The 14,978-nt window shown below is 42.1% G+C and overlaps 1 protein-coding gene and 1 non-coding gene across 2 annotated transcripts in view; one reads left to right on the top strand and one right to left on the bottom strand.

The window, feature by feature from the left end:
* CAMK1D (calcium/calmodulin dependent protein kinase ID) overlaps positions 1-14,978 on the bottom strand; it is a 387,393-nt gene that overhangs the window by 114,960 nt on the left and 257,455 nt on the right. The window lies entirely within an intron of this gene.
* On the top strand, positions 10,044-10,116 carry TRNAE-UUC (transfer RNA glutamic acid (anticodon UUC)). Its single transcript has one exon. It is a non-coding gene; the product is annotated as a tRNA-Glu (tRNA).

The raw sequence follows: 14,978 nt of genomic DNA, 5'->3' as shown, positions 1-14,978 counted from the left end.
GGCTCATGCATTCTACAGAGCGACAACCTCCGCCCAGAAGCCCCGTAACTTGTTCCAGGGGCCTGAGCTAGTAAAAAGTACAGATCTTTTTTTTTTTTTTTAACTCCTAAAGTTCCATATTATTTTCATACTATCTAGTGTTTCTGATGATCACTTCGGATTTGCAAATAAGTTTCAAAATTAATTACCCCCAGGCTTTCCAATCATGCTCATAAATGGTAAGAAAGGTAAAGTCACAGAGTAGCCAGGGAAGCCGCCCACAGGCTTCAGTTTGGTAGACACTGGGTGGTCGGAGTGAAGCTGTCGACAGGCCTGAGCAGTTCTGGTCTTTGAAGATTTTTTTGAGTGTAATATTTTGAACTGATTTCAGGACACAAGTTGTCACCATCTGCCTGTGGTGTTTAATTTGCTTGATGACTTAAAAGCAGTGGGGGCAGAGAGGAATTCAGACTAAGAATTTCATAGGATCTGGGAGCCTTGAACCAACGACTTCTCCCCAGGGAGTTCAACAGCCTTCCCCACAATGAGCATCTCAGCTGGACGTCAAGACCCAACTCACTTTAATTTTACAACACTGGGTTTTGAAGAAATGTGCATCTGTGTGTAGAATGTAGCTATCTGTTTCACATATTTCCAAAAATCAAATATTTGTGCCTAGGCGGTTTAATACTACAAGACAAACTCTAAGGAATGGAGAGAGATGGGGGAAATTGACTTTGAACTTTGTGGAGTGTTGATGCCAGCTCAGCTTCTTACCAGGTGACCTGAGGATTTCAAGACCCCAACGTATAAGCATGATCATTTAAAATAAACTCCAGTACATCAAACAAGACATCCATGTTCAATACCCAATAAAATCCCAGATTAGTCAAATCAGAAGTATACCTACAATATTACGAAAATAAGAAGCAGTGAACGGTCCCGCCACCTGCTATTCTGATTACAGTGTCTTGGGAGTTAATATATGTAAAATGAGGGACGAAATCGGTGCCACTGAAGAATAGAGAGACGCACAAATTCTTTGAAATGACAGGAAAAGGAAAAGATCCCCAACTCTCTTGCTGAGGTCATCTGAGGACTTTAGAGAAACATGGAACAAAAGTGTATTATAGCAGGGATCCCCAACTTTGGGGATCTAATGCTTGATGATCTGAGGTGGAGTTGATGTTGTTTATTTCTATGTAATCATAGAAATAAAGTACACAATAAGTGTAACGAGCTTGAATCATCCAGAAACCATCCTTCCTCCCCAAGTCTGTGGAAAATAGTCTTCTACGAAACTGGTCTCTGGTGCCAAAAAAGATTGGGGACCACTGTATTACAGACTTTCCCACAAAACCAACTGCATTTATGCTACCTTAGCCATATTTTATTATTCTAAGTTGACATCTAACTGGGTTCAGGAACCAGGCAGAAGAGAAGTAAATATACACAGTATCTTGGTCATCCTTCCTATGCTTTTCTGACGTGCAGATTGAGTTAAGCTGTTTTGTTCTGCACCTCACCTTCCTACCACCACCACCTCCCAAAGTCCATATTAACAACAGTAACAGAGCACGTAAACACACACCCCTGGGACTTGGGAAGAACCTCCCAGCTCACAGAGGGGGAGCGCTGCCAGCCTGCATCACAGATGGCAGCATTCAGACTACACAGACGTGTAACTCTCGGGGCGAGGGGTGTTATTAAGACCGCAGGTAAAAAGACTTGATTTGCACTGCAAGGAAATCCTTCTGTTGTACAAACCTGCTTTGAATGTGAGAGGGAACAAGCCCAGCTAGCTGCAATGCGTGCCCAGCCACCGCAATCACCATGTCGTTTTCTGTTGTTCAGCTGCCAAGTCGTGTCTGACTCTTCGTGACCCCACGAACTGCAGCATGCCAGGCTTCCCTGTCCTTCACTGTCTCTTGAAGTAACCATGTAATATGAAATATATATACTGTATCTTCTTAAAACAATCGTGTGTGTGTATATACATATACATATATACACAACATAATATTACTCAGCCATAAAAAAGAGTGAAATATTGCCAAGTCAGGCAGAGAAAGACAGATATTATATAACATCACTTATACGTGGAATCTAAAAAATAATACAAATGACTATATACAAAACAGAAACAGACTTACAGATACAGCAAACAATCTTATGGTTACCAAAGAGGGAAGGGAAGGGATAAATCAGGAGGATGGAATGAACAGATCCAAACTACTATACATAAAGTATATAAGTAATGAGGACTTACTCTATAGCACAGGGAACTATATCAGTACCTTGTAATAACCTATAATGTCAAGTAATCTGCAAAGATATATATATATATACACACACATATAACTGAATCAACTTGCTGTACACCTGAAACTAACACAAATTGTATATCAATTATATTTCAATTTTTTTAAAAAGATGCCAGATTGGATTTGTAAGGAAAAAAACTCATCATCAGTATTATACAAATCCCATTCTACCCTAGCCAGAACAACTAAACCAACAAAAAATTACCCAAAATCTCTCCTAATATAATTAAAACGAAACACATTATTATGATCCTGTTTTCTTATACACTTAAACACAGTGAAATCTTAATTAACCAGACCTCCCCTAACTGGCACTCTGAATAACTAGAATTTTTGTTCTGAATTCAATCTTTAAAAGAAGCAATGGATACTCAAAGCATATCAAGTGCTGATTACAGAAACATACACTGCGTTCTGGAGTCACAGTGTCCCCCCACCCACCTCTCTAAAAACTCCTATCTTTCTGCAGCTGGAGGAGTTTTCTTTTGTCTGTTAAATTTTAATTTCAAAATTCTGTGGTGGGTGTTATCTTCCTAAACCATGCATTCAGTCCTTCCTTCTTTAACATCCCAGATAACTTTACACACACGTCTCTCTATTCTATCACTTGTCATCCTGAATGGCTGTTGTGTATCTACAAATCTGTTTCTGTCTCTGGACCAAGGGACAAGGTCATTATCTTAGGGTTCCCACAGCATAGCACATAGTAGGTGCTCAAAAGAAAAGCTTGCATTCGAGAATAAATAAGGAGAAGCTGCTATAGAGCACAAGGAGCTCAGCTTGCTCTGTGCTCTGTGCTCTGTGATGGCCTAGACGGATGGGATGAGGGGTAGGGGGCGGGAGGCTCAAATGGAAGGGGATTTATGTATACTTACACTGATTTATGTATACTTACACTGACTCATGCTGTACAACAGAAACTAACACAACACTGTAAGGCAATCATAATTAAAAATCACAATTAAATAAGGAAATGCATAAACAGCTCTTTCTCATCTTCTATCTCCATATCCATAGATATGGAAAAGACCCTGCCGCTGGGAAAGATTGAAGACAAAAGGAGAAGAGGGCAGCAGAGAATGAGATGGTTGGATAGCATCACTACTGACTCAATGGACGTGAATCTGAGCAAACTCCAGGAGATAGTGGAGAACAGAGGAGCCTGGCGTGCTACAATCCATGGGGTTGCAAAGAGTCAGACACAACTTAGCGACTGAACAATAAATATCCATATCCACATTGCTGCACTGTGGTTCTTTGTTTCAGAATGATGATGATGGAATTTCCTAAATTGATAAAGATGCAAGGCCTTTAGCATAACTAAGTGCTAAATACGGATGCTGAAGTATTACAAGGCATCTCATAGAGATGTTCAAATAGTGACAAAATCATGAAATCGGGAGTTTCTAGTTAACACTGTGCATGTGTGCTCAGTGGCTTCAGTCATGTCCAACTTTTTGCAACTCCATGGACTGTAGCCTGCCAGGCTCCTCTGTCCACGAGATTCTCCAGGCAAGAATACTGGAGTGGGTTGCCATGCCCTCCTCCAGGGGATCTTCCCGACCCAGGGATCAAACCTGCATCTCCTATATTGCAGGTGGATTCTTTACCTCTGAACGACTGGAAAAGCCCCTTACCTACATATGGTAACTAACATTTCCTACTCTTTTTTCTCTTTGTAAAGCCAGTTATAATCCAATGAACTGAATTCAAAATTAGATGGTGGATCAAGACCTCAGTATGAAGAAATCTACCCTGTAGTCAAAAAACGACCAATTAAGCAGCACACAAGTCAGCTCCCTGAGTCATCCCTGATCCCTCCTGATCACAAATGATGGTATAGAGACAGCACACCAGTCCCTCTAATTTTTTTTTTTTTACCAAGTCTTATTTCACACTTCTAGAACCAGTATTACTACCAACGCCACCACTGCAAGGGAATAATTAGAGGAAGAAGAAAACTAAGTGATGTTTAACTCATAAATATACACTAAAAGTAGACCTTCCATGGGAGATGTATAAAATGAATGCCACCAAACATTTAAAGGCATTATACATACACGCAATGCTCGTCATCTGACAATCTTCATGTCCTACTCCACCCCCTGCCCAGAAAGTTTTACAAAACCCACTGTAATCTCAGTCGTCATTTTATTGATTGTCAATCATCCAGAAAAAGTACTTCACTTGAGCTTCTACTCCTGATGACTCATTCTTGGGAAAATATCTCTTCTTTTTGAGTTATCATCTTAGGTAGGGAAAATAAGATGTTTGAAAAATGTAGCATGTTGTATAAAGCCAGTTATAATCCAATAAACTGAATTCGAGATCAGATGGTGGGTCAGAAGCTAAGTATGAAGAAATCGACCCTGTAGTCAAAAAATCATTGATTAAACAGCATACAAGTCAGCTTCCTAAGCTATCCCTGATGCCTATTGTTCACAAATGATGGGAGGTCTGGCTATACAGACAAGGGTCTCAAATCAAAATTGCAAGAGCAGGTGACAGGGCCCAAGGACCCACATTTTTCATTTATCCCCAGCCATTTTAACTCAGTGTTTCATACAAAACTAAGATAAAACTATAACTGGCAAAATGAACTCATGTTTCTTTTTCAACAGTGGGAGGGTACTGATAACTATAATTAGCTATGTCGACAGGATTTACTGATAACAGCAAGGGACTTTACATAAACAATGTTCTGGTTTTTAAACCTTGATCTAACAAGGCTGCCTCTTAAAATTACCTTTTAAAAAGGTTTAAAAGGAGGATGAATAGCACAGCTGTGGGCATATCTGCAGTGAGCTCATTCACATCACTAACTGGAGGGGCCACTGAATCCTTCAGCCCACACACACACTCACACACACACACACACACACACTTCAAGACAGTCAGAAAATAAATAACTCAGAGGACAACACTGGTCTGTTTTTGGCTCTCCAAGAAGAATGAATTGAGTGTCAAACCTTGGATGGTTCGTCTATGGTATCCATTGTTGTTGCTGTCCAGTCGCTCAGTCGTGTTTGACCTCTTCGCGACCCCACGGACTGGACTGTAGCACAGCAGGCTTCCCTGTCCTTCACCATCTCCTGGAGTTTGCTCAAACTCATGTCCATTGAGTCAGTGATGCTCTCTAACCACCTCATTTTCTGCTGCCCTCTTCTCCTGCCCTCAATCTTTCCTAGCATTAGGGTCTTTTCCAATGAATTGCATCAGGAGTCCAAAGTACTGGAGCTTCAGGTTCAGCATCGGTCCTTCCAATGAATATTCAGGGTTGATTTCCCTTAGTATTGACTGGTTTGGAATACATGTAATCTATACCTTTGAATAAATATGAGAGTTTACTTTTTGATAGTATTTCACTTGTTTTACTAAGCTTAGTCATTTTAAAAAAAAATATCTGGGTGATGGATGAAAGACTGCTGTTTGATAAGGCAGTTAAGTGCGTGCCATTTCCAGGTGGGCACTACAAAGGCACCTTTCCTTAGGGGGACTTGAGTCACTAGGAGACAAGACCACTGCAAGACTGACTCCCACAACCCATGGGCCTGGCAGCTTCCACACAGGCTGTCCTGAGCCCTGCTAGCAGGACCCTTGGAGCCCTCTGCCATTCTGCACATGAAACAGTAACTCCAGCAATGAGAATCTTTGCCTACTTGGGAGTGACAGCTGAAGGGGAACCGCAGAGCTCCAGCCAGGTTCCCAACTGGATGTCATACACATGAGAAAGAAGCTTCTATCATAAGCCTTTAAGAACTGGGACTGATCTGCTCCATCAGGAAAGAACTCCAGATTTCTTTTCCAGGAGCAGGTGACTATTACAACTTGTGTCTGGAGAAAAAGAAAAGAGCCTGAATTTATACCAGGCTCCTCCAGAGAATACTAGCAAATTACCTGGAATTTGTGGGAAGATGGATATTTAAGAAACACTTCCAGATGTTTATCACAGGGGTGTCACTTTAAGAAACCACACTACCTTAAACATACTGACCTGACCCGGAAGAGGCAATCTAGCTCCGGACCAGATTTATTGGAAGAGTCTGAAGTCTGTTTAGGTGTGGACTTAAAGCCATGGAAATGATGACGATTAACTGCAATTAATTGAGTAATTAAGCTTTCTGTAATCTTTGCAGGTGTTCATATTGTTCTGTTTTGTCTTTACAGATCACTTTAGATTATGATTCCAAGGAATAAACCACTGGAAGAGAAGGTTATTCATTAGACACTAAAGAATAAGGTGTAGGAAATACAAAAATGAAAATGTCACCATTTAAACATGGTGACAAGTTTTCAAGCATACCCAAGGAGTGATAGAGAATTCAATATGCTGGTGCTGCTGCTAAGCCACATCAGTCGTGTCTGACTCTGTGTGACCCCATAGATGGCAGCCCAATAGGCTCCTCTGTCCCTGGGATTCTCCAGGCAAGAATACTGGAGTGGGTTGCCATTTCCTTCTCCAATTGAATTCAATATGATTTACAGTAAAAAACAAAAACCAGCTACCTTGAAAAGTGAAAGTTGATCAGTTGTGTCTGACTCTTTAAGACCCCATGGACTGTAGTCCATCAAGTTCCTCTGTCCATGGAATTCTCTAGGCAAGCATACTGGAGAGGGTTGCCATTCCCTTCTGCAGAGGATCTTCCCCACCCAGGGACTGAACCTGGGTCTCCTGCATTGGAGGCAGATTCTTTACCTTCTGAGTTACCTTGCTGCTGCTGCTGCTGCTGCTGCTGCTGCTAGGTCGCTTCAGTCGTGAGTTACCTTAGGGGTATGCAAAATATAGCCCAAACAAGGTTCTGGAATAATACAAGGATTTGCTCAGAATTTAGAGGCAACAATGGAATCAGATTTGGCTTAAACATCCTGAAGTCTCTCAAAAGCTTCTACCTGTTATACTTCCAAGAACCAGAAGCGGAGTGAGAATGTAGAATTTTCCAGGGACAAGAAAGTGATCCTCTTTTAACAAAGGCTCACTCTTTTGTTACCAAGTGTGAAGCAACAGAGATTAAGAATAGGAATGTGGGTTCAAGTTCAGCAGTGTTGCTAAATGTTTTGAGAATGCAACGACATTTCTTAAAATCAAGGACAAATGAAAGACCCTTGGCACAGGGGTACTTCCTGCATCTCCACTGACATTACTGACCTTACCAGCCTTTTGGCTTTGGTTGGGATTTTGGCCACCATTTGGAGGGAAACACCCGACTTGTGTTTCACCCGTCTGTAGAGAAAGGTAAAGAAAATTAAAATACAAATCCAGTCGGACCTCATCAGTCGTGGATTTCCTATTTGCGAATTCACTTACTTGCTAAAATGGCTTTGGGACCCCAAAATCAATACTGGCGGCATTCTGTGGCCATTTGAGTACATGAGTAAAAGGGAGAAAGAATATTTAAGTCCCAACATGCATGCTTCCAGCTGAGGTGGAACAGAGCAGTGTTCTCACTCTAGAAACCAGTATCCTCTTGCTGTCGATTTATTGCCACGGTTTTCGCATTTTTGTTGCTGATTTTGCTGTTGAAAATGGCCCCAAGCACAGTGCCAAAATGCTGTCTAGTGTTTCTGAGCTCAAGAAGGCTGGGATGTGCCTTATAAAGAGAATATATGTGTTAGATAACTTTTGTCCAAGTATGAGCTATAGGGCTGTTGGCTGTGAGCTCAGTGTTAATGAACCGACACTAACTTATTAAATGAGGTCTCTTTAAACAGAAACACACAGAAACCAAGGTTATGTACTGACAGGTGGATGAAAATGTGACCAGAGAATCACAGGCACCTAAGCCTCTTTTCCCCTAAGTACAAGAGCTCAGGATTTGCTAATTAAGTGTTCATGGTGACGTCATACGTCTAAAAATCCCAGTGAATATAGCTTTCAGGAGCATGTATTGTTTCAGCAGTTGAGGCACACTAGAAAACTGGATCCGATCTGACAATAGAGTTCTACTTACAAAGTTACCACCATGAGAAAACGAGCGTCACTCTTTCAGTAAAGAGCAGCCATTCCAAGGCCATCCAAGCTTTCCTATCAAACCAGCAACTCTCGGCAAATACACTGAATGGCCTTTGTAAGACTTAGTGGTTTTGGAAACAACCAGAGCCATTTCCTGCAGATCATCTGCAAAGCTACTGACCTTTTACACCACGTGGCTGCCTGCACCCCAAACCCTGAGTGATGCCAGCCAAAACCCAGACTACAGCCAGAAGCTCAGTAACATCGATGCAAATGCAGAAAGTGTGCCTGGGTGGAGGGGTCTTTCCCTTGTCTTTGATTTTTAAATGCATTATTGCCTTCTCAAAAAATTAAGCAACACTGCTGAAACTTAGCCCAGATTCCTATTATTAATCTTTGCTGGTTTTTCTACAGTAATAAACTAGCAAGCCAGGAGGTTAAAAGTACAGAATGATTTCCTGGTCCCCAGAGAATCCCCAATTCCAGTTCCAGCTCTAGGATATATGAAAAGGTAAAAACATTTCAAGACATTTTAGGACTATTTAACCCAAACCTGATTCCATCATTGGTATTGGGCATTGGTATATTATTTCTACCTCCTGCTTTAGGCTATACTTTATCCTCACCCTAAAGTAGCCTGTTTTTACTGTAAATTATGTTGAATACAGCATCCTTTTTTTTCTTTTCTTTCTAAATTCAGTGAAAAGCAACGTTGGTACGATCACAAACAAGCTGCTTAGCTGAGAACTCGAATCCATTCTGAAAAAAATCCAGGCAGATAAGTGTCCTAGAATATTAACTGACACTGCCAAGATGGAGCCACGTCTAACCCCAAACTGTGTGTATTTATACAAAACTGTCAGAGCTTCATGAGCTATTTTCTTCGAAAGTCCCATTTTCCCATAAAAGCAAGAATTCAAAGTTTATTACTAGAACTACTTGTTCTACTGAGTAGAAAATTCTTCTGTTTCCAAATATAATGAAGAACATCAAGAATTACAAGTAGAATTGAGTCAGTAAATGACAGCTTGTAGAGAACGACATTTTCATCTATTAAGACAATTACTGATGAATGTGAAGATGAATATGTAACTTAAGTAGATGGATATTTCTTCAGGCATTCAGACTCCTGAGATAATTTTAAAGCAGCAATTTTCAAGCTTTTTCAACCTGAGGACAATTACTGAAAAAATCTGGGAAATATTCAAACTCCATGTCTCTTTTATAAGTTAGAAATTGGCAGCATTTCCAAAGAGATGAAATATCCCTTTATTTTTTAACTGATACATTGTTACATGTATTATATCACAGAACTGTTAAATTTCAGAGCCGGGTGGGAATACAGTGCTTCAATTGGGGGTTATCAAAATGTGGCTGTAACTAACAAGAAGGGCATCTATCAAGGGGTCTGTAAGCCCTTCTCTACGTCCAGACAACTACAGGCCACTTCATGGTAACTAAAGCATGGACCCTACTGTGTGGCATAAAATATCACCTTTTACTTACAGTAATTACCAATGCCACTGTCATAATGCCCTGGCCTCAGGACCATGGAGGAGAGAGAAGAGAGCTGGGAACGGGCAGGGATGAAGCTAAAGGCAGGCCCCAAGGATGGGGTAGTCAGAACAGTGGCTCCCAAAAGTTGTCCTTGTCCCCACAACCCATGAGCCTGACAGGTTATTGCCAAAAGAGACTTGGCAGATGTGGCGAAATAAAGGATGTGGAGATGGGAAGGTGAGCCTGGAATGCGCAGTGTAATCACAAGGTTTCTTAAAAGAGCCAGGGTGAATTCCTTGGTGGTTCAGTGGTTAGGACTCAGCGCTTTCACTGCTGAGAGCCTGGGTTCAATCCCTGGTCAAGGAACTAAGATCCTAAAAGCCACTCAATGCAGCGAAAAAAAGAAAAGAACACATATTAAAATTATTCAGTAAAGACATTGCTTGTGGAAGAGCAGTGATTTGGGGTGGATCACCGCCGGGCCTGGCAACTTAACCTTTGCCTGCATGGTGCGTTACCTGCTCTGTCATGCCCAACTCTTTGCAGCCCCATGCACTGTACCCTGCCAGGCTGCTCTGTCCATGGAATTCTTCAGGCAAGAATACTGGAGTGGGTTGCCAATCCCTTTTGCAGGGCATCTTTCCAATCCAGGGATCACACTGAGGCTCTTGCATTACAGGCAGATCCTTCACCACCTGAGCTGCCGAGGAAGCCCTGCCTGCATGCTGGGTAAGTACGAAGTTAGGAAATGCTCTGTAGCTCTGGACAGGTGATGCATTATCTTTAATTTGACCAGGTGATTAAACCTGCTTTCATTAAAACATATGACTCTCTGGTTCCCCTGGAAGAAAAAAAAAGAGAAAACCTATTTAAAAAAAAATAATAAAGTTTCTCTTGATAAAAAAAAAAAAGCCAGAGAAGGAGCTCTCATGGAAGAGAGAAAGATGGCATACTGATAGCTTTGAAGGTGGAGGAAGAGGCTGGGAACCAAGGAGGGCAGGTGGCCTCGAGGAACTGGAAAAGGCAGGGAAACATTCTCCCCTAAAGCCTCCAGGATGGAGGCTTAGAGTATGCCTTGATTATGTAGCCTAGTGACCCCCACTTCGGACTTGTCACCTCCAGAATACTACATTTGCATTGCTTTAAGCCACCGGTTTTATGGTAATTTGTTACAGCAGCAACAAGAAACTCACACAGAAGACAACATCTAACTGTCGGCATGTAAGAAGAGAATGAGACAGTGAGATGGGGCAGGATCCCGGCTATCATCGGTACTTCAGGGTAAGTCAGCGACTTCAGTCGTTGGAAACAGAATCATAGTGATTGGGGTCAGGGTCTTGGCTGAGTCTCTAGGAAGTGAGGTTTGGCAAAGGCTAGGTAAGTTTGGGCCAGGACCCTAGTCCCAACAGGGACCCCACCATATAGATGGAAACCACGGTGGCTGCTCTGCCTCAGTGCCCAGGCATTCGAGAGGGCGGTGAGAGGACAAGCAGACAGTGAGTTCCTGCCCTGCCTTCTGCTGGAACTTCCGGGGAAAAAGGAGAGTTCCTTCCACAAGTTGAAAACATGAGTCTAGGGCTGTCAGCTGGAAAAATTGCCTAAAAAATAAAGAATCCAAGAGGACACAACTAGATGATGAAAACAGATTCGGAGAGAAATCCAATTGCGTCAAGAAGCAAGTTTGACCCCTGATGACTTTTAGTTTGGAAGCGATACTTTGTGCTTAATCCAGTGTGAACAGGGTTGCTAAGTGAATGAGTCCTGAATAACACAGTCATTAAGAAAACTCTCTCTTCACATAGAAAACATTAGCTCTCTGGCATTTTGCTTGTGTAGTTGCTAAGTCGTGTCTGACTTCTTTGCAACCCCACGGACTAAAGCCTGCCAGGCTCCTGCCAGGTGAAAATACTGGAGTGGGTTGCCATTTCCTTCTCCAAGGGGTCTTCCTGACCCAGGGACTCAAATCCACATCTGCCTTGGCAGGTAGACTCTTTACCACTGAGTCACCAGGGAAGCCCATTTTAATGAGGGCAAATAAATTTGCGGGGAGGCAGATGGAGAGGAGAATAAAGGCTGGAATGCATGCGTCATGTCTTTTGTTTAGCCAGCCCAGCACTCTAACAACTCTTTTAAATACTTAACAAGTTAACATAGGAACTGTATAACTACAGACACACATACAAAATAAAACAAGTCACCTGTTATTACAGCAGTTCCAGGAGAGAATGGATGAGGCGCAGTAAGCAGGTCTAGCGCTGGCTAGTTGGAAGAGTTTCCGTGATGAATGACTTAGTTTGAGCAATAGCTAGGGTGTAGGGGTTGCCTTAAATTGTCTGGCCCTGAAGGATTAGAGGAGTGTTGTTCCTGAAAGTAAGAGCCCCACAGAGGAGGAGGCGAGGGTGTGGGCTCTGGGTTGGCTGGTCATACAGAAGGCATGATCATAGGTGAGTCATGGACTATCTCTAGGAACTGGCTGATACTGGGAGGGGCAATCCTTCCAGCATTAACAAGGCCCCAAGATGTCAAAACTTCAGAAACACATGGTTAATACACTTATATCATCCCATAACACTTCACCCATGTGCTATTTTCTTGTTAATGTATTTATGTTCTGTTTATTTTCTATTAGCCCCACTGGAATGTAAGCTCCTTAAGGCAGGATAATTATCTGCCACATTCACTGCTAATTCCCAGCACCTACAACCGTAGATGATGCTTGATTCATGTGTATTGAAAGAAAATGAATTTCTCTTCCTGGAACTGCTATTTCTGTCCCTTGCCCATTTTCCTATTTAACAATGCCTTGTACTTTTCTTATTGCTTTGCACTTTAATGAATACAAAAATTAAAGCTTGGTCAGTGATATGTTTTGCAAATATTTTTTCCAGTTTCTCTTTATTTTTTAAGATGGTCTTAGCCATAAGGATGGAGAAGGAAATGGCAACCCACTCCAGTGTTCTTGCCTGGAGAATCCCAGGGACGGGGGAGCCTGGTGGGCTGCCGTCTATGGGGTTGCACAGAGTCGGACACGACTGAAGTGACTTAGCAGCAGCAGCAGCAGCAGCCATAAAGAAGTTTTAATTTTTATTTTCATGTAGTATCAAAGTTATCAATATTATTCTTTATGGCTTCTGAGTTTTAGGTCAAGTTTCTGCAGCTCAATATGATATAAAATAGCATGATATTTTAGGGTTTCATTATAATTAATATTTGGGACAATTAGAAATGATTTTGTACAGAGAAATAAGGTGGGGATAATTACTAGCACTATTTATTCAACAATCTACATTCTCCACTGGTATAAAATACGTTCTTTAACATATACCAAATTGTGTATGTATGTGTGCATGTGTACATTTATATTTTTATACACACACATGTTTATAAACCCAGGTCTCCCACATTGCAGGCAGATTCTTAACCAGCTGAGCCACAAGGGAAATCCAAGAATACTGGAGTGGGTAGCCTATCCCTTCTCCAGCAGATCTTCCTGACTCAGGAATCGAACCGGGGTCTCCTACATTGCAGGTGGATATAAATTGGGAAGGGCATATTTTGTTCTGAACTCTCTGTGACCCCTGACTAGCCTTATATCAATATCACATATTACCTCAATCGCTATGAACCAACAGCCTCTATTCTAACCAACAAGAGACAGGCCACACTCTATTAGCAGATCATTAAAGGGGCCAGTTTTGCAGCTGACGTGAACAGCTGTATCAAAACACAGAAATGCCTGCAAAGGGGAAATAAAAATACCAAAGTGTAACCCCCCCCCCATGCATGAAATCAAACAGATACTCTGTTAATATAGCCCTTATGATAGAGCAAAAGAGTTCAATCATTTGGTTTAAATCACTTTACCTTAAAAAAAAAAAAAGCAAAACAGGAATTGCCACACCTGTCTCATCTCTCTTTGGAGCCAAAGGTGATTCTACCGACCTATGTCAGCCTCAGGACCAAAGTGAGCTGCACCAGAGGGCCGGGGCATGGGTCCCCACAGCTACAGGGGGGTCAGAGTCACTTTTCTTCATCATTTCTGACCATCTCAAAACGGACACCTATAGGATACAAATGTTGGTTTGGTTATGGAAGGCTTCCCTCTCCTCCTCTTCATTTTATTCACAGAATTTAATCTTGCAGATTAAAATACAGAGAAACTGAGCCTATGCCAGGCATCAAACCTCTCTGTCCGGAGTCCTTCCACAAATGCGCGCTCACACTGCGGCCTGACCACCTTCATTCAACTTCTCCGCGTGTAACCTCTATGTCACGTATCAGCCCAACTTCTGGAAGGCCCTACCCACCATGACTCTTTGTCAGTTTCAAGCATCACTTTGAGGACAACTTTCAAGAATCTGGGGGAAGGAAGAGGGAGCTTCCTGACACCCTCTGTGCTGTTTTTTGTTTCAGAAATGAGTGCTTCAGCCACGCACATGTGACCATCTGTGTGTGACACAATGGTGGTAAGCTCTAGTCAGCGGGAGGTATGACTTGAGTTGCCTTCAGTAGCTGGCACTGAAATATTAAAGGAGTCGGCACACACAGCGCGTGGAACACTGGCTGGTCCCACAAGTGCTCAACACTCGGGAGTTCATCAATATTCTTGCCAGCTCTCCATGATTCTCGTCAAGCCTACAGGCATGTGACACACAGTCCTGGCATGTTTGAATGAAGCTGACAGGTCCCAGTGGACATCAGAGAGAACCCACCAGTCCTCAGGGCATAGATTACGGGTCAGAGTTACTATCAAGACAAGTCATAGCAATTTCCCTGGTGGTCCAGTGGCTAAGACTCCAATGCAGAGGTCCCTGGTTCGATCCTTGGTCAGGGAACTAGATTCCACATGCCACAACTAAGACCGATCATAGCCAAATAAATAAATTCAAATATTTTTAAAAGACCAAACTCATAAAACAACATCTCTCAGCATCCATGATCCTGGCACACTCAAGAGTTCTCTGTGCACTGTCTTATTTACTTTTAACCTTTCAGCGAAACTGTGAACCCCTGAATCAGCATGAACCATAAAAACGACAAAATAAACCTCCTTTTGCTTTCCACCTAATGATAAACTGAATACAATGAATTTTATAAATAGTAGGCCCAGTTCAAACCAGTTCCTAATATCTACACTTCTGTAAGAAAACCACTTCATATATGCTTTTACCCGAGTTTTCTGTTCAACTATACTTTAAATTGTAGATGAGGGGTAAGAGAGAAGTGAA

The sequence above is a fragment of the Budorcas taxicolor genome, chromosome 13 (genome assembly GCF_023091745.1).
Source record: "Budorcas taxicolor isolate Tak-1 chromosome 13, Takin1.1, whole genome shotgun sequence".
Taxonomy (NCBI): Eukaryota; Metazoa; Chordata; class Mammalia; order Artiodactyla; family Bovidae; genus Budorcas; species Budorcas taxicolor.
The sequence above is the reverse complement of the archived record's forward strand: the minus strand, read 5'-3'. Positions and strand labels throughout refer to the sequence as shown.